The sequence below is a fragment of the Schistocerca piceifrons genome, chromosome 3 (assembly GCF_021461385.2).
Source record: "Schistocerca piceifrons isolate TAMUIC-IGC-003096 chromosome 3, iqSchPice1.1, whole genome shotgun sequence".
Lineage (NCBI taxonomy): Eukaryota > Metazoa > Arthropoda > Insecta > Orthoptera > Acrididae > Schistocerca > Schistocerca piceifrons.
The window spans coordinates 905,484,887-905,510,562 of NC_060140.1; the positions used below are offsets into that span (position 1 = coordinate 905,484,887).

Here is a 25,676-nt window from a genome sequence, read left to right on the forward strand (position 1 = left end):
CTCATCATCTCTTCTTACTATGAAAAAGTACAAGGCATTAAGTAATAAATACACAGCATAATAATTTAGCATAATAATAACATTTAGCAATCCTTGTCTCATCATCTCTTCTTACTATGAAAAAGTACAAGGCATTAAGTAATAAATACACAGCATAATAATTAATTATCCACATAGAAAAACTTAAGAGTAAGTAAACTGACTAAAGAAAATTATTTTTAGTTCATTATAAGTTTGCAAATATTACTCTTGTTTTTCTGCTCAGCATAGTGATCATCAGGTGGCTTTTTATCTTTCTTTCCTAATACAATTTGTGGTACTTTTAGCATAACACTTTCAAAGTTAAGCACTATTCTACTTTTGCATTTTATTGCTGCTTCTTTCTTTAACTTTACTTTGAAACTGAGATTACATGATTTTCAGACAGTAGTAAACAAATCTACTCTGCAAACAGCAGTTTCTTTTCTCCTTAATGTAACTGACATGTCAGATCTGTGAAACGTTTTTTTTTTTTAACAAAATTAATCATTCCACGTAATTTAGCAACATTTACAACATTATTACAAAAATGTTTTAAAATAAAACTATATGGCATTTGGATAGTGAATGAAATTATCTCGACAGAAATTCATGTTTTTGTATTAGAACCAAACATGTTGCATAACTGCACGTCAAACTTGTTTCAGTTATTTTTAAACTGACAACAGAATCCATTTAAATACATTTCTCACCAGTTAAGAGGCATCTGAAGACAAAATGTTGACAATGTTTCACAAACAGATACATTTTATGAGATTCCTAGAGTTCCTTCCATACAACTTGTTTATGAGTAACAAGGTCTAAATGGTTTTCAGCATTTGTGTAGTTTACTTCACTCAGAATGTCACCATCATTATATAAATTAATTCTATGATCGTCAACTTTTTAGTTATAGCAGGAAAAATGATGTTTTCATCATCAATTGCATCAATGTCTACAGCATTTGAATTATGTTTCACTTGAGCATTGAACTGTTCCTGTTTTAATTCTAAAGTGGAAATTAATTGAACAAACTCATCTCTGATTTCTGTGATGTGAATATTGTTATTTAAGAGTCCAGTTTTTAATCATCTGTTCAAAACATCAATTTTGTTGTTGAGCTTAGATTAACTCACCGATCAAAATACAAACTGAGCTACCCAATAAGCTACTCTGTTTGTTCAGACTTGTTGACCCATTGTATCTACCTTTTCATCCATTTCCCTCATAATCAGTTCAACTTGTGACATCAATATAAACATTGACCTGATTATTTGGATGTAAAGTTTGAGATGATTCAGCCTGTTTTTGTGACTTGTTGTACATACAAGTGTAGATGCTTGTACTTAAACATACATTTGTATCAAAATATAAAGCGGAAGTGTTTGATTTCGGGATAGTAACCTATCAGATTCCCACAATGGCAACCCCATTACGAATTTCGAGTACATTCCGTGTCTCCTGTGCTGGTTCATTGTGCTACAAGTGATTGTTTGCCACCACGACTTCTCCACAAAACACTTTCCTCATGGAAGCTCAAACCAACTCTCCAGATGTATTCATCACATCTCCTGCGACTGTATTTTCTCCTGCTTACTACAATCCACATACTACACCCACATCAAATAAGATGTCTCTCTCACCACAACAGCTGTTTGCTGCACCTCTGGCCAGAACAATGGACTCCGGGTTCATATGGCCGGATTGTGTTCATCACCATGTGCAGTTAAACTCAGACAATATTCAGAACTGCTTCTTGCAATCATAATCTGAACGCACAGGTTAGGTTGCCTCCACAACTGAACATTCATTCACAGTGTGCTCCCGCGATTGTTACTATGGTGCCTGTGCAATGCCATCATTAACGCAACATGTAACATGTTTCAATCAGCTGTCCTCCGCACCTGTTATGACTACTGCGAATACTAGCCAAGGATATATCATCACCGGTAGTACACCATGGGCATTCCCCAGGACGTCCTCGCAGGCGGTTGACCATAATAGTGTGAGTTCAGTTTATGGGCCAGCACCTGCTGCTAGTGTATTGCAACTGATGGACACATGCCACCACCCCCATCTGGCGACATACATCACTGCACAACAAACTTTGCTGCTGCCATGTGTTGTGGACTTTAATTGATGTCGCACATGTTCACAATCCCCCCCCCCTTCCCCCTCTACTTCCCCAGCCCTCACAGAGGGTTCCGGTTCCTGCTGTAAACTCACTCGCTGTTTCCACATCACCGGCTTTGCCTGCCGTGTCGGCCTTCTGCATTTTCTCTGAAATTGAACATTTCAATGTGAAGCCACTGGATGGCATATCAGTTTTGGGGACCATGTCTCCTGCCGCCCTTCTGCCCACTCATTCCACGCAACTGACCACGCCTGCTGCAACAGCCTTCCATGAGGCAACAGGTATGTTCAGTGATCACACACATGGCAATTGTGACAAACATGTTTTTGGACCTATAACCCCCTCTACTGGTACGTCCATTTTCTTTGCGGAACTGCCCATGCCTGCCACACTGGACTCAAGTGCAACTGTTCCCCGGCCAGAATGGGATTTCGCAGCTCACAAGGACAATTCAGTGATCTCGGAGGTTCCTAATTCTCCTCCGTCTACTCCCCATGGACACCTACTAAAGTTACCACCGCTGTCAGAAGACAACCCTGTGTCGTGGTTCACTTTGGTAGAGCACATTTTCGAGCTACATCATGTTTCTGATGACAATTCCTGGTTTCTGTGCCTCATGACACACCTTCACGACAACTCGGACCTGATCTGTGTCCTGCTCTTCTCTCTGTTATCAGCTCCGAAGTATGACTTCGCCAAGAAGACAATTATTGAGTGCCTTGCCTGTTACCCCCAGCAGCTCACCCTAAAAATTTTATACGAAGAACAGTGAGGGTACCGGACACTGTCGCAACTCTGGTGCCTCCTATGGTTGTTGGCCAATGAGCAAACTATGCTAGATATAAGACTATGGTTGGTGTGGTCAGCTAAGCAACCCACCAATCTCCAGATACACCTGCTACCACATTCCTTCAAGTCAATGGGATCACACTTACGCATTGCCTATCAGTTGTACTCTCTCTTGTGACAGCGCAAAACTCTGCATTCTCTGACACACCCTGCACCGGAGATTCGCCCTTTTGCTGGCAGGCGCAGGGGCAGGGCCCGCTAAACTGCTCCGTCCTCCATGATGCCTGGCAGCCTGCGCTCACACTCCCCACTCTCCCTACATTCCTCGATTGCGCACACCCCGTATGTGCCAGTATGCCTACCCGAAGCAATCGATGACGACAAGCTGACCCCTCTTGCTAAGTCTCCACCTCCGCCACATACAGCTCACCCATACTGCTGGTATCACTAGGACTTCGACAACACAGCACGGAAGTGTAGATCACAGTGCCAGCACCCAAAAGATGTTCGCAGGTCACAGTAGAAGCCGCAACCTGTGGTGGATCAGAAAGGTGTCCTCCCAAGTTGCACTTCGTACACTCCCCAATTTTTCCCAACGGCCGATTGTAAGTAACAGACATTTCTTCGAAACTCAGTCTTTTGGTCGATACAGGCACGGACGTATCTATAATCCCTTCATCGATGGCTCTGCCGGTGTCTTCTCCATCGATTTTGCTACTCCGAGCAATCAACATTTTGACCCTAAAAACTTCAGGCTCAGTCAAAGCTGAAGTTCACCTATCACAATCCTTGTGTTTTCCCTGGACTTTTTACATAGCTGACATAGACGAGCCGATCCTATGAATGGATTTCTTGCCACACCGAAAACTTTCTCTGAATGTCATTCTGGGCACGGTACTGCACCACCCTGTGAACACACACATACAGTACACCCGCCTTTCACTTTCCCACTCAAATGTTCTTGCAGCGAATAGTTTGGTGTGTGAGTGTTCTGCCCTCACAGGTGACATTCTGAGGAGTGTGAACATTTTACCATCTGAGTGCGAGTCTGTAATGAGTCTGTCAGGAGAGCGATGAGTTCTAACACTGCATTTTGCGCACCTCCAGCAAGCTTCCCTCTGCCCACGTTCAGCTGCAGAACCTGCAAGTCACAACACCAGGGACAGGACAAGTTCCTTCCACCAACTCCAGTCTGGCTGCTTCTTGGGTCAGTCCTATGAAACATATTGCGTGTGGCGAGCTGGTTTCTGCAGCAGGCACACCACCCATATCGTGCCTGTCCCTCCTTGTGTCGTGTGTACTGGTCAGTGTGCCTGAACACCAACCCCGCCCTCTTACACGTGATATGCCCACCTCCTCCATGCAGATTGACACGCCTTGTGTTGATAAACAATCTCCCTCTCCCTCAAACCAGCCACGTGACTCAGAGGACACCTCAGTTTCTCACACTCACCCGGCACTGCTCACGCCCACGCAGGCTTCCGTGCGTAGTAGTGACAATTAAATGTTTGCCACATTTGTTAACCAGGACCCCCCTCATGTGCAGCATTCAGTGTTCTCCATCACGGATGAGACAGTGCATACGATAGTAACTATTGAAGGCCATCCTATCTGACATAACGTCAGACGTCTCAACTCTATTAAATTACGTGTGGCATGACAACAAATTAATGATCTGTTAGCTGCAGGCACACTACAGCTGTCGGACAGTAATTCGTTGTCACCAATTCACCTCACTACCAAACATGACAGCTCATTTCACACGTGTGGGGACTACAGGCATTTAAATGTGAGGACCATAATAGACAATTACCCAGTACTGAACATCAAAGACTTCATACACATGTTATCGGGCACTTCCATCTTCAATGTAATTGATTGTAAGTGCACCTACCACCAGATACCCGTGGCACAGGAGGATATACCCAAGACTGCAATTATCACACTACTAGGTTTGTTGCAGTATCATTACATGACATTCGGTCTTAAAAATGCTGCTCAGATGTTGCAACGATTTATTGACTCCATCCTACAAAAGTTCAACTTTTGTTTTGCGTACCTGGATGTCACACTCGTTTTCAGTAAGACAGCCGAGGAGCTGAGGTGATGCTCATGGCATCACTTATGCACGGTACTGAAGACCTTAGAGTCAAACGGTGTAGAAGTCAACAAAGATAAGTTACACTCATGGCTGACATCTGTAACCTTCCTCAGCTACACAGTATCTGTCGATGGCATACAACCTCCAAAAGCTCATGCGCAGACCATATCGTTTATGTCACGCCCTTTGACTTACAAAGACCTGCGCCAATTCCTCGGCATCATCAACTACTACCATCGTCACTTGCCCTCATCGGCTGCAGTACAAGCTCCTCTCACGGATGAACTGTTAGGCAAACAAACCTCAGTACTCCGACCCATCCGTTGGACCGACCCCATTCTCGAAGCCTTCACGGCGCTAAAGGTTTCCCTGGCCCACCCGGACCCCTCAGCCAAACTATTCATTACTTCGGACACTAGTGACACAGCAGTGGGAGCTGTTCTTCAACAACACTCCAATGACAACATCTCACCCTGGTACTTCTTCTCTAAAAAACTGTCTGCCGCATAGTAGAAATATCCACCTTCGACACGGAGTTCCTGGCCATCTACGAGGCTGTTAAACATTTATGCCCCGACATTGAGGGATGCACGTTCTGTATCCTCACGGATGACAAAACCACTCACAGATACCTTTTGAAACCCTTTGGAAGAACCGCCCCCTCGTCGTTTCTGCCATTTTGATTTGGTGTCTCTGTTTATGACAGATGTCCGCTATATCAAGGGCGCGGATAATATCACTGCCAATTTTTCCTCACACATTAATGCAGTTCCAACATCATCGATTTGTCTAATCTAACTACTCTTCAGGCAACAGACAAGAGCATCCAAGCACTCGTTGCAGACCCGACCACATCGCTCGTGTTCACCAAGGCACGATTCCCCGGCATTGTCGACAAGTCCTGGTGCGATTCTCCGACTGGGGTCTTATGCCCAGTGTTACTGGTAATTTTTTGGTTCCTCTAATCAGCATTATTTCTTCAGAGAAGAAGTTCTGGAGATCGACGCAGCCGCATATCCAGAGAAGAGGATCGGCTAAACATTTCAAGTAAGTCAACTGTAGTAAGAGAAGTGTGAAGTTCGCAATCCAGTTTTGCACCGCTTCTCTTGTCACCAAAACCATTAGAACATGGCAACCGATGTGATCAGGACTCGAAGGAAGAGGAATTTTCAAACGAAATCGAGATAAAAATATATTGTGAGTAGCTACAGCAACCAATAGTAACAAGGCAGGGAAATTGTTTTGCAGCATTGGATTTTGCATAAACGGTAAAAAGGGGTGAAAATTAATAAATATCATACAAGAAAAGATGCAAGGAAAATCTCAACAGTTTAGACTAAGAAGAGTTACGACGAGATCTATTTGACGACGAAGATCCCATGTCAAGAGTAAGCAGTCCTCACACACATCGCAGGGGCGTGGACCACATAACCAGCAACCGACGCCAACAATGCCAGCTGCTGCTCACCAGTGCTGACTATAAATCCGTTCACCGACACCGACGCTGAAACCAACCTTCAATGCTGCCGGCGCCTGTTCTGTTCACCAGCACTGATTCCACACCTGCTCACCAACGGAGCCTAATACTCTACACCGTGTGAGCAAAAGATAATTAATTGAGTGTGAAGTTAAGAACACTCTTCAATAATAGCCTCTTAGTATAGTTATTATACTTGGAGGTGAATTTTTTTAAATGATAACACGACCTAACAGTAAGAAAAATATGGATACTACTCAAAAAACTGGGGACACATCAGATCCAGCCATGGCCAAGACAGTGACAAAAGAAAAGACAGACTGGACTGAGGTAGCAAATTTAATTAAAGCACTAAGTCTTAAATTAGACTCATTGAATACTCAACTAAATGCTAGATTAGATGACCAAAGTGCAGCTGCAAATGCTCAAATTGCAACTTTAAGTGAAAAATTAGATGCACAGAGTGCAAATTCAGCTACTTTAATACAAGAAGTAAGTCTTAAGTTAGATTCAGTAAACACTCAGTTAAATGATAGATTAGATGAACAGAGGGTGGATTCAGTTGCTATAAGAAAGGAACTAAATGCTACTTTAAGTGGAAAAACTAGAAGAACAGGGTGGGGTTTTAAATGCTAAGTTCAATGCCTTAAATGATAAAGTGGCGAGTTTGCAGTTAGATTTAAAGAATGAATTAAGTAATTCTCTGACTATCCATGTAAACCAACTGTTCACTGCCTTTAGTTAGACCCAGAGTAACCAATTTCAAGACTTAGCTAAAAAACTAGAATTTGATATTAAAGACAAATGTAATAATGTAGGTTCTGAATTTAGCGAAAAATTAGGATCATTTCAAAGTGTATGTAATGTTACATTCGATGCGGTAAAGCAGAGACTATACACTTTAAAGCAAAGTTTTGTGAAACAGGACAAGCTAATTCCTATAGTCCAATCGCAAATTGCAGGCGTTAACACTCAAGTGGATAATGTGGAAAGGAATTTTCAAGAGAAACTAGCAACATCTGGAGGAACAGGTAGAGGAAATAATTGATCGAAAAGTTGCCGCGAGGAAAAGTTTTGACTGTTGCTTTTCCAAACTTAATGATAAAAGCAATGTTATAGATGACTTGTGGGAAGAATTCAAACTTGTCCATGACAGAGTAGAAAATAGAATAACTTTACTTAATGTTGTGTTTCCTAGTAAAGTGCTAATTGTCTTGTTGTGGGGAGGCTTTCATACAAAATTTAACGAGAAGTATTGGTCCGTAAGTAATCGACTGAGGTTAATTGAGATCCAAGGAATCCGGGCAGAGTCACATCTGTCTCTCCCATGGACGTTAATGTTGTGTGTTAATGGCCGGAGTGACGACCATTGAATCCCTAGTTGTTTTATGTATTTCTTCTGCAATAAAATTTTCCTGCACCAAATTCCCCCAACTTCTTACACTATCCCCCTACTTCTTACGCTATCACTCTACTTCTTATACTATCCTATCATCCACCATTAGGAGAAGTCGTCCTCGGTTGTCAGAGGATTGTGCTTGTTAAGTCGCCTTCACACGCAGCTCTAGTCAGCGGTGGTCTCAATTGTAAAGCCAGCAGCAGCTGACGCTCTCCACGTAATCAGTCTCTTCTGCCATCCACGTATAGTTAGATCTTATTTTTGCCTAAGCTCTTCTTTCAAAGTAATCTCTTATCCAGTTGGTTTATGCAAACCTGGGTGCAGATTAATAAACTGTAAAGAATATTAGATCAAAAGAAAAAAATGATTCTGTATGAATCATTACATAATTGTGGTAATATGAGACATAATTTTTTACATAATGCACAATGTTTTTTTTTTTTTTTTTTTTTTTTTTTATGAGATGTGATGTATAGGGGAGGGTTTATATTAGCTTTTGGAGGGGTGGGTATGGCTAACACAGAAAACACACCACACCTCCCAAACGACACTCGCAAACAAGTGTGAATGATTCTTCACCATTTGCCATTCCATAGGTGTCGCTAAGATTTTTCCTTGGGGACCTCAAGGGTGAAGGTGAGAATGTCCATTCTGCAGGAGACAATTACCGCCATACCTCCTCCGGCTTCTCACTCAAGTACCGGTGAGGTAGTGATCCTGGGAAAAGGGGTTGGGAAGGGTTTCCTGTCTTGGGGCTATCTTCTTTCTCTTCTTCAATCTTAGCAACCATTTCTACTTTTTCCTTTCTTACTTCTCATTTGAGTACGTATCTATCTTTCCCTCTTTACATATTCATATACTTCTATCGAAGAAGTCCTTCTCATTTTCTGTGGTTTCTAATAACCTTCAACTTATTTTATATAAGTAGGCCAAAGAATCAGGCGACACAAATACACTTACGCATACACACAAAAAATACAATTACGCAAACAATAATCTTACACGTCAAAAGGGGAGAACCCTCAAGTGTTGTATGGGAAAAGGAATGTGTAAATCGCGAAAGGAAGCACACATTGTCGTTTACTGTGACGGTTCTACATTGCACACATGATTATATACGGACACTTTAGGGTAATATGCGCACATTGTCGTTCACTATGACGGCTCTACATTGTCTAGGTAGGTGAAAGCAACTAGCATAAGTCAAGGAGGAATTAATGAGCATAAGCCAAGGAGGAACTAATTGTGATAATTATTCAGGAATGTCAGTCGAACATTTGTTCTGATGATTTATAGGATAGTGCGACATGTATAGCATAAGTAAATGTATGATATATTGAATAGTGTATATAAATGTGGTCTCTACTGGAATCTTAGAGGTGGAAGAGTAGTGGAGGACTATAGGGGATTAAGTGAAGTATTAGTAAGTGACTCTTAAGTGTGAAATAGATTTTATTTTCCAGAGGATATTTAATTATAGTGTACATAAAGATGTATACTTGGGAAATGAACCAAGAGTCCTACTCAGGAATGATAAGGGGGTGGGGGGGCACCCAGCAATTATTGGATATAAAGGGCAGATAGGCAGACCTGAGAAAGGCTGACCTATACTGTGTGGATAGGGGCACCAAGAAGGGGACTGACCTGTACCAGAGGAAAATAGGAATTAAGAGGGGCGAACCTACTGAAACAGGAGGAGGAATTGCACTCATAGGATCAACCCATATGTAAGGTATAGGTGCTGTTCCTAAAGGGAAAAGGACAGTATTGTGGCAGAAGTCACACATTTTGTAGGAATTATTCTGGTAAATTTGAATTCTCTATTCCACTAGCATTATTACGTTTTATGTTTATGAGTGTCGGGAAGAACAATTTCATTTGCCCAGAGTTCCTCCAGACTACAAAAAATAGTACAGAGAATTAGAATGAAGAAAGAAATAATTAAGTGCCTATGACACCTGGAGTTTGTGATTGGAAATCAAGAAATAAGTCCGCACGATTCCTAAATATAAAAGTTCTAACTCCAACATTAGGTGAAATGCTCAGATAGTTATTACCAAAATGAATAAAGAAGAGCTAGATATTAAGTACACGATTACTAAAAGAAATATAATGTATAGTGATTAAAATGTAAATTAGCGTTATATGAGATATTAAAGAACATAATGAATATGTATAAAATATCGCGTGTTCGAGCTAAGGGGAGGGATATGTAGTGACTCAAGAATTTTGGTGCAAATTCTGGAAACACTCGGCCTTCCACTGTCTCGAACAACCAATATTTTAAAAGTAAGTAAGAGAGCGGAAACATATCTACTGCACCGCCGGTTTCTGTGTGCAGGTTGGAAGTTTGTAATGAGAAGTCGATATGCGGGGCAGTCGAACGATGCCGACAATGTTTGCCGCAAGAGCCACAGACGCTGTGTGAGAGGACACGGAGTAATTAAATGCTATAATTTGCTGTGTTAGTGAATGTGATTGTTGGGGAAAAAAAAGAAAAGAAAAGCAAACATTTGACTATAGACTATTAACTTATTTCATGTCTTAACTCTAAACGGAGCAAGACACCTGGGACGTCTATAAATTATTTGGTTGCAATTGTGATTATATTTGATTGTATCTAATGGGTATTGGTGTAGTTGACTTGCAAGAGTTTGTATGCTTACATGATACCTGTGGAAAGGAAAATACACCTGAGCTGAACTGAAAGCATGAGAGAACCGAGTTATTTCATGTGAGAGAGAGAGTAATTTTTTGGGTCCTCTAACCAGCATTATTTCCTGGGGAAGAAGTTATGGAGACTGACACAGCAGCATATCCAGAGAAGAGGATTGGCTAAACATTTCAAGTAAGTCAACTGAAGTAAGAGAAGTGTGAAGTCTTGTCGTCGCCGAAACCGTTAGAGGGGGTGAGGGGGTGGGGGGAGCTGTGTGGTGTTGATATAAGCATCTACCCACAAATGAGGACTTTCTCTCTGCTTGTGAGTTCTGAGTTCTTTGGACATAAAGATTGTGATGATTCAGTCTATTTATGTGATTTGTATATACAGGTGTAGATGCTTGTACTTAAAAATACATCTGTATTGAAATATAAAATGGAAGTGTTTGATTTCAGGATAGTAACCCATCACATTCCCACAAACTGTATTACAGTCTTATCCTGGAGATGAACCACTACATCACACATTTCCACTTAAAGATGATGAGCTAAAGCTCTGCAACTATCCTTAATCATTTCCTAGTTCAGTGTCTAAAAGCAACTCTTGCTTGATCATTATGATGTAATTTACCATTCAGTAGAAGACTTTAAAAAATAAATAAATAAAAATTAAAAAAGAGCTTCACATGACCTACTCACTGCATTATGGTCACTACAGAACTGAAACAATTACTGCGATGTACTTATCTTCTAGCTTGTCTGGTGGTTAGAACTCAGTTTGATGTGCAAACATAATTTTGTTCCACTTTTTGTCTTCCGTGCATCCACCCTCTTTGCTGGCAGTATAATTTTTGACTTCAAAAATAAATTCAATAATCCTTGTGAAGATAAGGTTTAGGTCTTTGCAACTGATAAGAATCTGAAACTTAAGTAGGAAATGAGTGATGGTTCCAAGATTTTCAACTTATCCCAGTGAACTCCACCATATATAACAATCCTGTTACATTGGATTCAACTTAAGTTTGACTTTACTCCATTATCTTCAGATTGTAGCTCAATTTTTTACTTTGCAGCATATAAAACCTTTTTAACTGGGAACAATACTTGCATGTCAGAACGAGAAGGTAGCACTCTGACAACAAAATAACACAGCAAAGAACTCGGTTTCAGCTTTCAGTATATTAACAAAACCAAAAAATTACAAAATTCTTCATAAACATTGTACTGACTGGCACACACCAAACAAGTTACATGCTATCTTAAATAATTTTTTAATGATCATGTACCAAGTGGTTATAATTAAAGTACAGCTACTCACAGCAGTTCAGCGTGGTCTGTAATTATCATACTCTATGCGTTAATGCTGAACCAATTTACAGTGTAAAACAAATTAGTTTCAATTTTGGCCACCAAGTCACATCTGGCACTGTGAATGCAAGAAAGATGTATAGAAATGTTTCTATGTGTAATGGAATAGGAACTGGATGTGGGCAGAGAAGGTCAAATGATAGGGTTGATAGAAGAGATAGAGAAGATCCAACGGAGAGCAGCGCACTTCATTACAGGATCATTTAGTAATCGTGAAAGCGTTACGGAGATGATAGATAAACTACAGTGGAAGACTCTGTGGGAGAGACGCTCAGTAGCTCGGTACGGGCTTTTGTTAAAGTTTCGCGAACATACCTTCACCGAAGAGTCAAGCAGTATATTGCTCCCTCCTACGTATATCTCACGAAGAGACCATGAGGATAAAATCAGAGAGATTAGAGCCCACACAGAAGCATACCGACAATCCTTCTTTCCACGAACGATACGAGACTGGAATAGAAGGGAGAACCGATAGAGGTACTCAGGGTACCCTCCGCCACACACCGTCAGGTGACTTGCGGAGTATGGATGTAGATGTAGATGTAGATGTAGATGTAGAATGAGAAAGTCATAATACTGATCCTATTATTAACTGCCGCTTACACACTTTGTTCAGTAGGAGCACTGGAAACGTTGATGAGATGCTGCATCTGTAAAATGATGTGATCAACCAGCAGTTCCACTGAAATCTGAGCAATGTGATCCTGTATACTGGTCTTCAGATCATGTAGAGACCAAACGTGTCTCTGGTAAAAGCATTCTTTTAGATATCCCCTGTACTCAGTCAATTCACACATGGATTCAGACCAGGTGATCTTGCAGAACATGCATCAAGAAAACCTCTGGAGATAACATATTTGTGGAAGGTTACGTTAAGCAGATATTTCACTGTGCAAGCGACATGAGGTGTTGCCCCATCTTGCATGGAAGCAATGGTTTCCACAAAGTTGCACTCCTCGAAACAGGAATTATGTTGCTGTACAAGGAGGCCTTGATAATGTGCAGGTGCCATGGTGCATCTGACAGGTCCTCTGGGTGTATTCTCTTCAAAGAACAGACCGAGGATAAAGGTGCTTGTGAACCTGTGAGGTACCCCAAGAATCAGTATTGGGACCCCTTCTGTTTCTTCTGTACATAAATGATCTAAGCTTAAATGTTGATGCACACAAAACAATCATATTTGCAGATGACACCACGATTCTACTAAAAGGAGACGACGATGAACAGTTACAGCAGACAGTAAACACGGTCACGAAACAACTTAGCAGCTGGGCACAGAGTAATCAGCTTGTAATAAACAGTAAGAAAACCGTTGCTCTAAAATTCCACAATGTTCCTAACAAGGACATGTTTATCCCATCAGTCTCTATCAATGACGAACCAGTTGGTAACAGTACTGAAACCAAATTCATAGGACTTTGGCTGCAGAGTAACATCAGATGGAATAAGCATATTGAATATCTCAATGCAGAACTGAGCAAAACATGTTACCTTCTTTGTTCATTGAAATCATGCTGTAGTGAGAAAACAGTATTGAATGCATATCATGCGTACTTTCATTCTCGTCTTAGATATGGGGTCACCTTCTGGGGAAACTCTAAAACAGCTAATAGCACTTTTAAACTACAAAAAAGGGCCATTAGAATCTTATTTGGGTGCAAGCCTAGAGACTCTTGTAAACCCCTGTTTAAGAAATCTGGTATTCCTCCATTACCATGTGTATACATTATGGAAACCCTTTTGTTCTTTAAATTAAATGTAATAGGCAAGGACCGGAGACTGCAAAAAAACTGTGATATATGTGAGCACTTTACCAGACAAAACAGAAACTTACATATGACTCAAATCAGCACAGCACTGTGCCAAAAAGGTACTTTTCACATGGGAGTTAAGCTTTACAACAAACTTCCTGAAAACATAAAAGCTATCACTGAGGTCAATACATTTGGAAAATCTCTAAAATCATATTTACAGCATCACTGCTTTTACTCCATTGAAGAATATTTAAATTTATGAAATGTGTTATATAAATACTTGTGTGTTAAGTGTATTATTGTAAGCTTAAATATGTATGCCTCGAAATGACTTTCAGCCTGTATATTTATAACTTGACTTGTCCAATGTCTTACGCATAAGCTGCTATGTGGACAACAGGACCAATAAAATACAATCTACAACCACACTCCACCGTCCCGTATGATCAGTATAATGGCTCTTCATGCATAACACATGGTTTAACAGTATCCCTCGTTCAGGAATTCTGTGTTATCACTGTACTTTGTAGGGTAAAATGTGCCTCGTCATTCCATAGAATACTGTGCAGCCACTTGATCCGTGATGGAAGCCAAAGAGCAAATTTATAACATTGCTGTGGAACATGAGGTTTCAGTTGATGCACCATCTGGATCTTGTACAGGTACCAGTGTAAAATAGACCCTTGTCAACAAGTTCCACCTGTTTAGGATGTCCTCCTCATCCAGGTGCAAGACCAAGTTCAACTGTGTTTCAAATTTCATTGTCAGCTTCTTTAAACCATTTATTTATATGGAGTCTCTCCTGATACCTTTCAGTCAGCTATACTCTCTAAATAAGGCACTGTAATTGCTACCATTCACATAGAACAGTTTCACTAACAGCACACAGTCTCTCTTCTCAATAACTATACTGTTCGTTCATGTTATGACTTGTCAAATGATGGTGAGGATGTCACACCATCATACAAAAACTGTACAGTGCCAGATTTACACTTGGTGGCCACAACTGGAACTGGTTTGTTTCCAGTGTAAATCTGTTCCGCATTATCGCATTAGCATATCTATCAAGTTTTGCTGCTGTATGATAATTGCAGCCCACACTGGACTTCCGTGAGTTGCTGCACTTTTATTACAACTGCCTGGTATTAATTTTACATTACTGAATGCATAACATTGATTTATTTACAATTAAAAGTTATATATTTGCAAAAAGTTGCATATATTATATTGTATATTGTAGAAATGTTCTGTCATAATTAAAATCCGGAGTACATTGCAACTTTTATGTGAAATTATTTTGTTTTACATTTCTTAACAATGTTTCCTACACATGTTTCAATTACAGCTTAATTAATCTGAAAATTTTATTACCATCATAATTTTTGTGGTTGTGTGCAAAGTGTGTGCTGTTGCACATACAACTTCTGGCATGACAAAACATTAGGCTTGATTCCAGAACTATTGACTACTTTATAATTGCAAGAATGTTCTTTCAACTACTAGCTTGCATAATAAAACTGAATAATTAGCTGAAAGTTGCATAAACATCAAACAAAGGTGAAGATAAAGCTCTCACTGAAGTAAACATGTGGATAAATGGAAAGTACATACACACAATACGTAAGCAGAGAACATGACTGTGGGATTGAATACACAAACTAACTTGGTACTGTTCAATTCACTAAGTGTTATCCCACCCTGCCACATTGCAGTAATATGGCAGAATGGCTATGGAAATCGAGATTTTAAATTATCCACCTCTAAGATACAAAAACACACATCTCAATCATTACTTCCTTCCTTCGGAGCTACAACAAACAAAATAGGTAGAGTCCTGGTCCGACTCAGTACTCGGTCAGTTATCTGACCACCCAATAAAGTTAAAGAGATGCTGCACCTAGTAACATACAGCCTTAGTATCAGAATTCCCAACACTGATGCCATATTAAATATTACAATAATGACAAATCTGCTATTGCCATACAAAGACTCATGAACAAACATACGATTATGTTTGATGAAATGGAAATATTATCCAATGCATATACCTAATACTGGGGTTCTGTCATCAATGAAGACAATATAATCAAAATGAATAATGACAGCACTAAATGGGACAGTGGTTACAACATTAGAGTTGCATGGAAACTGATGCTACACACTAAAAGGCAATATAGAAATCGGCTGAGTCATTTATGATATAACCTAATTAGTATCTTACCAATGTTCTTCAGAAGACATTGGCATAATCTCTGGTAGCATATGGAGGTTATATGACTTTGTCATGTCTCCATGATGTAATATGGCCAACAATATACAGTTATTAATTGGCCACTGATATCTTCTGACGATGATGGTGGTGGTGGTGGTGGTGGTGGAAGTTATCAATAGCTTGAAACTGAATACAAATATGATGCGTCAAGAGATCTGTGAAACATTTATGCGTGAAAGAATAATATTTGAGCTTCCATAGGAAAGTTAGTTCTGCAGGGCAGTGCAGATGTTGTTATAGATGTATTCACTGTGGGAGGGGCAGGGGGGAGGGGGGATGCAATGGCATGGGAAACAGTGATATGTGAGATACACCTACATGGTATTAAGATGTCTATGCACTGATACAAGTTGATAGCTTAATGGGAAAAGTAGAGGTTAGACCACTTAAGATTAAGCTTGACAGTCCTAAGAAGGAGCTAGAAAGGTTAAAAGGTGATGAAGGAGAACAAGAACCAGGAAGCAGTATTTGGAAACAGAGGCCAATGGAAGAGGACAGTTTCTGGCAGTTTAGTTATTGGCAGAGAAAATAACTTTGCCTTACTACTCCAGTTACAGAACTAAGAGTCTCCAATACATGAAGGTGTAGAAGACAAAGCACAAAAGGCCTTTCAATAGGCCGATGGTTCAGATAAAGTAGGAAAGAGGAGGAAAGTCTTGCTTTTAGATAGTAGTGATGGGAGAGGTTGTGGGCCAACTGCTGCATTAAGAATTAGAAAACAAGTACAAGACCACAAACTTCTCTAAGAAAAATGTGTACCTCAGCCAAGTGGATACCAATGAGAGATTATTTGCGGAAAGATGTTGGAGAAGAGAACTATGCTGTGATAGCAAATAGAGGAGGAAACAGTGTTGACATGTATCAGGGGTACAGTATTATAATAATGTTGTGTGACTAGGGCCTCCCGCTGGGTAGACCGTTCGCCTGGTGCAAGTCTTTCGATTTGATGCCACTTCGGCGACTTGCGTGTTGATGGGGATGAGATGATGATGATTAGGACAACACAACACCCAGTCCCTGAGCAGAGAAAATCTCCGACCCACCCGGGAATCGAACCCGGGCCCTTATGATTGACATTCTGTCATGCTGACCACTCAGCTATGGGGGGCGGACAGGGGTAGAGCATTAAGACTTACTTATTAAGAGATAGCTTCAGCAACAGATGATACTAATGTTTTGAGACATTATGACTGGCCCCAGTTCAATAGCTATATCAGTCAGTTACGAGTGTCAGTTGGTGCTATTGGAAGGTAAGTTGGGTTGGGGTTGTATGAGGTGTGGCCTAGATTTCTATAGAATTGAGGAAAGGAAGTTGGTCTCACTGATAGCAGAATCTTTCAGGGAATTTGCCACTCATAAGAGTAACCCTATTGTCACTGGTGTGAGGGCTGCAAATTTTTTAGGGTAAACTCATATTTTAGATTATCAGTATTAAAAAATGTAAATACAACTGAAAAATTTTGAACCTGGAACTTCTGATGCTAAAAAGGTGCTTAAAGTAAACTTATTGCATGAAGTATTATAGGGTTAAAAATAAAATCAATTAACTTCTAACTAGTTTAGATGAACTACCAGATACAAATCATATCAGTGTAATTTCTGTTTCTTAATATCATTTGATCATAGGTACATTGTTGTTGTGAATCTTCAGTCTGAACCGATGCAGCTCATCATGATAGTCTACCTGTACAAGCCTCCTCTTCTCCACATGTCCATTTGAATCTGCTTATTATAGTCAAGCCTTGGTCTTCCTCTACAATTTGTACCCCACCCCCCTTAAAAAAAAACCTCCCCCCCCCCCCCCCTCACTTTCACTCTCTCTCTCTCTCTCTCTCACACACACACACGCACACACACACACACACACACACACACACACACACACAGATACTCTCCTACATTACCAAATTGACCATTTGTTGATCTCTCAGGATAGTTCTTTTCAATTAATTTCTCGTTCTAGACAATTGTGCCTTAGATTTCTTTTCTTCCCAGTTTGATTCAGTACCTCTTCTCAGTTACCTGATCAATCCACCTTGACTTTAGTATTCTTCTTTAACATCACATGGAAAGATATGCACAACACCCTTGATGTTAATAAGAAAATATAATATATTCTGTAACTAGTCACAGAGTACTTTGAAAACTGATGTTCTAAGAAATTTACTTACGGAAGCAAATTAAATCAACCTAACCCCTGTTTTATATACAGAAACAGAATATCATGCAAAACCCAGAGAAAATATTACTTAGCATCAAGTGGCACTTTCTCGAGGTCATTCATAATTGTGATGAAAAGGGGCGATGGAGTCAGATGTTAAATGACATTATACACAGTACTGTAGATTTTAAATAAAAAGTCATCAGAGCATTAAAATGCAGGTACTTTCCAGAAAAGAATCAACTCTTCTATCAACAAGATAGGAACTAACTGAAAAACAGTGAAAATAAAACAAAAAGTGAAACAGGAATGTGAAGAAATTACTTTAAGGGTATGTACGTAATAAACTGATCAAAGGTAGCCCCACAACTGAAAAAACATTTTTGCTCAAATCTCTGACTGAAGCAAAATAAAGATTCAATAGAAATCACACAATGGATTTCTGTCAGAGTTTTCATAGCCAAACAAAGAGTGGGAAATAGATTTACTTATTTCTCTATGACATCCAAGTATATTTCCATGTTGAATAATATCGCATTATTTCCACACACTTAACCACGAAGACTGAGTGACTGGAATTTGTCTGTAGGATAAGGGAGAAAAAGATACATAGTAGGTGAATATGGATTGGCGCTAAGAAATGAAAGAGGAAGCCGCCTGGTAGAATTTTGCGCAGAGCGTAACTTAATCATAGCCAACACTTGGTTCAAGAATCATGAAAGAAGGTTGTATGCATGGAAGAACCCTGGAGATACTAAAAGGTATCAGATAGATTATATAATGGTAAGACAGAGGTTTAGGAACCAGGTTTTAAATTGTAAGACATTTCCAGGGGCAGATGTGGACTCTGACCACAATCTATTGGTTATGAACTGTAGACTAAAACTGAAGAAACTGCAAAAAGGTGGGAATTTAGGGAGATGGGACCTGGATAAACTGAAAGAACCAGAGGTTGTACAGAGTTTCAGTGAGAGCATAAGGGAACAATTGACAGGACTGGGGGAAAGAAATACACTAGAAGAAGAATGGGTAGCTTTGAGGGATGAAATAGTGAAGGCAGAAGAGGATCAAATAGGTAAAAAGACGAGGGCTAGTAGAAACCCTTGAGTAACAGAAGATATATTGAATTTAATTGATGAAAGGAGAAAATATAAAAATGCAGTAAATGAAGCAGGCAAAAAGGAATACAAACGTCTCAAAAATGAGATCGACAGGAAGTGCAAAATGGCTAAGCAGGGATGGCTAGAGGACAAATGTAAGGATGTAGAGGCTTATCTCACTAGGGGTAAGATAGATACTGCTTACAGGAAAATTGGAGAGACCTTTGGAGAAAGGAGAACCACTTGCATGAATATCAAGAGCTTTGATGGAAACCCAGTTCAAAGCAAAGAAGGGAAAGCAGAAAGGAGTATATAGATGGTCTATACAATGGCGACGTACTTGAGGACAATATTATGGAAATACAAGAGGATGTAGATGAAGATGAAATGGGAGATATGATACTGCGTGAAGAGTTTGACAGAGCACTGAAAGACCTGAGTTGAAACAAGCCCCCTGGAGTAGACAACATTCCATTAGAACTACTGACAGCCTTGGGAGAGCCAGTCCTGACAAAACTCTACCGTCTAGTGAGCAAGATGTATGAGACAGGTGAAATACCCTCAGACTTCAAGAAGAATATAATAATTCCAATCCCAAAGAAAGCAGGTGTTGACAGATGTGAAAATTACCAAACTATCAGTTTAATAAGCCACAGCTGCAAAATACTAATGCGAATTCTTTACAGACGAATGAAAAACTGATAGAAGCCAACCTCGGGGAAGATCAGTTTGGATTCCGTAGAGATGTTGGAACACGTGAGGCAATACTAACCCTACGACTTATCTTAGAAGAAAAGTTAAGGAAAGGCAAACCTATGTTTCTAGCATTTGTAGACTTGGATAAAGCTTTTGACAATGTTGATTGGAATACTCTCTTTCAAATTCTGAAGATGGCAGGGGTAAAATACAGGGAGCGAAAGGCTACTTACAATTTGTACAGAAACCAGATGGCAGTTATAAGAGTCGAGGGGTATGAAAGGGAAGCAGTGGTTGGGAAGGGAGTGAGACAGGGTTGTAGCCTATTACCAATGTTATTCAATCTGTATATTGAGCAAGCGGTAAAGGAAACAAAAGAAAAGTTCGGAGCAGGTATTAAAATCCATGGAGAAGAAATAAAAACCTTGAGGTTCGCCGATGACATTGTAATTCTGTCAGAGACAGCAAAGGACTTGGAAGAGCAGTTGAACGGAATCGACAGTGTCTTGATAGGATGGTATAAGATGAACATCAACAAAAGCAAAACGAGGATAATGGAATGTAGTTGAATTAAGTCGGGTGATGCTGAGGAATTAGATTAGGAAATGAGACACTTAAAGTAGTAAAGGAGTTTTGCTATTTGGGGAGCAAAATAACTGATGATGGTCAAAGTAGAGAGGATATAAAACGTAGACTGGCAATGGCAAAGAAAGGGTTTCTGAAGAAGAAAAATTTGTTAACATTGAGTATAGATTTAAATGTCACGAAGTCGTTTCTGAAAGTATTTGTATGGAGTGTAGCCATGTATGGAAGTGAAACATGGACGATAACCAGTTTGGACAAGAAGAGAATAGAAGCTTTCGAAATGTGGTGCTACAGAAGAATACTGAAGATTAGATGGGTAGATCACATAACTAATGAGAAGGTATTGAATAGAATTGGGGAGAAGAGGAGCTTGTGGCACAACTTGACTAGAAGAAGGGATCGGTTGGTAGGACATGTTCTGAGTCATCAAGGGATCACCAATTTAGTATTGGAGGGCAGCGTGGAGGGTAAAAATCGTAGAGGGAGCCCAAGAGATGAATACACTAAGCAGATTCAGAAGGATGTAGGCTGCAGTAGGTACTGGGAGATGAAGAAGCTTGCACAGGATAGAGTAGCATGGAGAGCTGCATCAAACCAGTCTCAGGACTGAAGACCACAACAACAACCACAAAGAAAGATCTAGTCCTTGCATATACAAGGTGTTCGTAAAGTCCTGTTGCAAACTTATAGGACTTGTAAAAGGGAGTGAATAGATGATATTCTGAATTGGAACCCATGTCCAGAAACGGTACCATTTGAAAATTTGTTCATAGCGAGACCACTTTTACAAGTAATTGACCAGGTGTGAACTAGTTCAGTTCCACTCATTAAGAGCCAAAGAAATTGCTCATGTATTTGTTGATGGTGTTCCTCAATGTGATACAGAACGGCCCCTTCCAATTTGTGTGTGCTGTGTGTCCTTCGAGCACTACAGTCACACTTGCTGATGGTGAAGGTAGCCTTTCTCGAAGTCATTACATAATTATGATGAAAAGGGTAGGCAATGGAATCAGACATTAAGGAGAATGCCATTCAGGAGGACAATGTCAGTGTACTCTGCAAACGTGTATGCGATCATGCTGCCCTAACACTCACAGACGTGTGAATGAGGCTCGAACCAGATCTGAGAGGTAGGATAGATGTCAAATGGTATCAGCTGATCTGATACAGCCAAGGCCGCTCACCCCCCCCCCCCCCCCCCCCTGCCGCCGCCACCACCAAGACTACCCTGTTGCCTACCTACCTAGCAAACATGGTTTCAAATGGCTGTAGCATGTAGCACACAAACGGTGTGTTTATGGATATTGGTTCCCATTCAGAATATTATGTGCTCACTTTCCTCTACAAGTCCTTGGCATTTGTAATGGGAATTTCTGTACACCCTCTATTTGATGGAATTTGGGGTTGTCATCAGGAATTCCTCACAACCTGCTCTATATAATCTGGTGCTGGATTCTTCTATCATAGTTTGGACATTCTGCCACAAAGCACCTCAGTCACATCCTGGTGTGGATGGCATGCCCCATTTAAAAAGTGAATCTGCACATCTTCCATGTCATGTTCTCACTCATTTGAGGGTAGGCCATATCTTTCAAGGTTGATGAAATTCAAGGACTTTTCTGTAATACAAGGTAAAAGCTGGCATGTAGCTGCAACATTTTGGAGCCATCCTCTCTTTCAGGAATTGATGTTAATCCTTGTCAGACTATTTGCAAGTGCACGAGGAAGATGTCTTGAATGAAGTCTGCTGATTCCGAGATCAGGATTCTCAGAGTGTACTGGTAGTCCAGTGTTTGCTAAGATCCTGATCTAACTCTCCAGCTACATACAAATTCCGCAAGCCACCGCGTGGTGTGTGACGGAGGGTCACTTCCTTTCCTGTTGTATTCACAAATAGAGCAAGGAAAAAACGACTGTCTATATGCCTTCATACAAGACCTAATTTCCGTTATATTCATAGTCCCTATGCTGAATGTTCATCAGCAGTAGAACTGTTCTTTAGTTAACTTCAAATACCAGTTCTCTACATTCTCCTTCAGTTGCATGTGTGCTACTGGAGACGTGTACAGCACCATAGAGAGGTTTACTGTTCAAATTTCAAGAGGAGTTGGGTAATGCGTTATTTTCTTCTTCATACATCTTGTGAAGTAGCCCCAATAAGAAAATCAGAGTTATTTGAGCTTATACAGAAGTTTACAGACACTTAATTTTTGCATGTACCATTCACAATTGGGGGATGGGGAATGGCAGTGGTGCCAGAAGCACTCTCTGTCGCACTCTGTAAAGTGGCTTTTGGAATATATATGTGTGGATGTAGCAGCATTTTTATACACGAGGAACACTGTGCGAGACGTGTGTTGTGCCATGTATGCTGATGAATTAAAACATTATGACCACCTGCTTAGCAGCTTGTTTGTCTGTCTTTGGAATGAGATACATCACTGATTTGGTGTATCAGGAATCTGACACTTTGTTGGTAGTTTTGTGGAGATATGTGGCATTAGATGTCCATGAACAGGTAATGTAATTCATGTAAATAATGAACTGCTGATTTGAATACCCTGTGACGGCAGCCGATAGCAACCCAGATGGGTTCCACATATTTACATCAGGCAAATTTGATCACCGAGGCATCAACATGAGTTCACTATAATGAACCTCAAACCACTGTGCCATGGTTCTGGCTCAGAGCAGACAGTTATAATGTTGAACATGTCATTGCCGTCAGGGAAGACATCAAGCATGAAGGGATGCATGTGGTTTGCAGCTGTCAGCATGTCTTCGACTACTACCACAGGTCCCATGCAAGTGCAGGAGAATGTCTCCCGTAGCGTAATACTGCTCCCACCAGCCTGTGTCCGTGGTGCACTGAAAGTTTTGAGCTGCCTTTCACCTCGACGACAGTAATTGTGGAGACGATCATCAACCTAGTGTAGCAAAAATATGATTCACCCGAAGAGCCAACATGTTTCCATTGATCAGCAGTCAAATCTCATGGTCTCATGCCCACAGTAATTGTAATTCACCATTTCATTGGGTCAACATGTGAAGAGGTGGGGGCGGTCTGCTGCTGATCTCAATGTTCAACAATGTATGATGAATGGTGTGCTCCGAAACACTTGAGCACATACCTGCATTGTGCTCTTTCAACATTGATGCCACAGATCACCATCTATCCTACTTTAGAGGGCGTCAAGCGTCCAAACCCCACATTCTGTGAAGAGTTGTGCACGTCCAACCATTTAGCACCTAATGGGAGTTTACTGTCATTCTACCTGTTTCCGTATGTGCTCACGACACTAGCATGTGAATATTTGACTAGCTTTGCTGTTTTCGAGATAATCGTTCACAGGCTCTGCATAATAATAATCTGCTCTTTGTCAAAGTCACTTATCTCAATGGATTACCCCATTTGCAGCTCATATCTTCACTAGAGTGATCCCCCATCCATGTCTGCTGTGCTTACATACTTTTAGTACTGTGTCATGTGCCCACAATGCCACCAGGCGGCATCCAACATCGTGGTGGGCAGCAGTCATAGTGTTTGACTTATTAGAGTGCACTTCTGTTTAAACTAAATATAATGATAACAAAAAATATTGCAAAAATGTGATTTTTAGCGAAATAAGACAACTTTGGCAATTTTTTTGAAATATCATGAAGGTAATTTCTCTGCAATATCATGGAATTTGTTATTTTCATTCATAAACAATGGTATAAATCTGAGGATGGCAATTTACCAATATTCATAATAGACACTTATTGATTTTTGAAATTTTGTTTTGGCTTCTTATTTTCTCAATGCTGAGGATGGTGTATAACTTTAAAATGCCAGTTCATTTCCTTCATAATTTTGTGATGCCAAAATAAGCACTGAAACTGGCAAAAAAAAAAGCTCTGAAATTTGAAGGGAGGGGGAAAAAAAACGCCAAAAATGGAAAAATAACACCAAAAATGGAAATTTTTATACAAGCTACTCATGAACCATGGACCTTGCCGTTGGTGGGGAGGCTTGCATGCCTCAGCAATACAGATAGCCGGACCGTAGGTACAACCACAACGGAGGGGTATCTGTTGAGAGGCCAGACAAGCGTGTGGTTCCTGAAGAGGGGCAGCAGCCTTTTCAGTAGTTGCAAGGGCAACAGTCTGGATGATTGACTGATCTGGCCTTGTAACAATAACCAAAACGGCCTTGCTGTGCTGGTACTGCGAACGGCTGAAAGCAAGGGAAAACTATGGCCATAATTTTTCCCGAGGGCATGCAGCTTTACTGTATGATTAAATAATGATGGTGTCCTCTTGGGTAAAATATTCCGGAGGTAAAATAGTCCCCCATTCAGATCTCCGGGTGGGGACTACTCAAGAGGATGTCGTTATCAGGAGAAAGAAAACTGGCGTTCTATGCATCGGAGCATGGAATGTCAGATCCCTTAATCGGGCAGGTAGGTTAGAAAACTTAAAAAGGGAAATGGATAGGTTATAGTTAGATATAGTGGGAATTAGTGAAGTTCGGTGGCAGAAGGAACAAGACTTCTAGTCAGGTGACTACAGGGTTATAAACACAAAGTCAAATAGGGATAATGCAGGAGTAGGTTTAATAATGAATAGGAAAATAGGAATGCAAGTAAGCTACTACTAACAGCATAGTGAACGCATTATTGTGGCCAAGATAGATACGAAGCCCACACCTACTACAGTAGTACAAGTTTATATGACAACTAGCTCTGCAGATGATGATGAAATTGAAGAAATGTATGATGAAATAAAAGAAATTATTCAGATAGTGAAGGGAGATGAAAATTTAATAGTCATGGGTGACTGGAATTCGAGTGTAGGAAAAGGGTGAGAAGGAAACATAGTAGGTGAATATGGATTGGGGCTAAGAAATGAAAGAGGAAGCCGCCTGGTAGAATTTTGCACAGTTGGTATAAGAATCATGAAAGAAGGTTGTATACATGGAAGAAGCCTGGAGATACTAAAAGGTATCAGATAGATTATATAATGGTAAGACAGAGATTTAGGAACCAGGTTTTAAATTGTAAGACATTTCCAGGGGCAGATGTGGACTCTGACCACAATCTATTGGTTATGAGCTGTAGATTAAAACTGAAGAAACTGCAAAAAGGTGGGAATTTAGGGAGATGGGACCTGGATAAACTGAAAG

At 40.4% G+C, this 25,676-nt stretch overlaps 1 protein-coding gene across 7 annotated transcripts in view; it reads right to left on the reverse strand.

Annotated features, from left to right (window-relative positions):
- LOC124788052 (gastrula zinc finger protein XlCGF7.1-like) overlaps positions 1–25,676 on the reverse strand; it is a 60,680-nt gene that overhangs the window by 12,665 nt on the left and 22,339 nt on the right. The window lies entirely within an intron of this gene.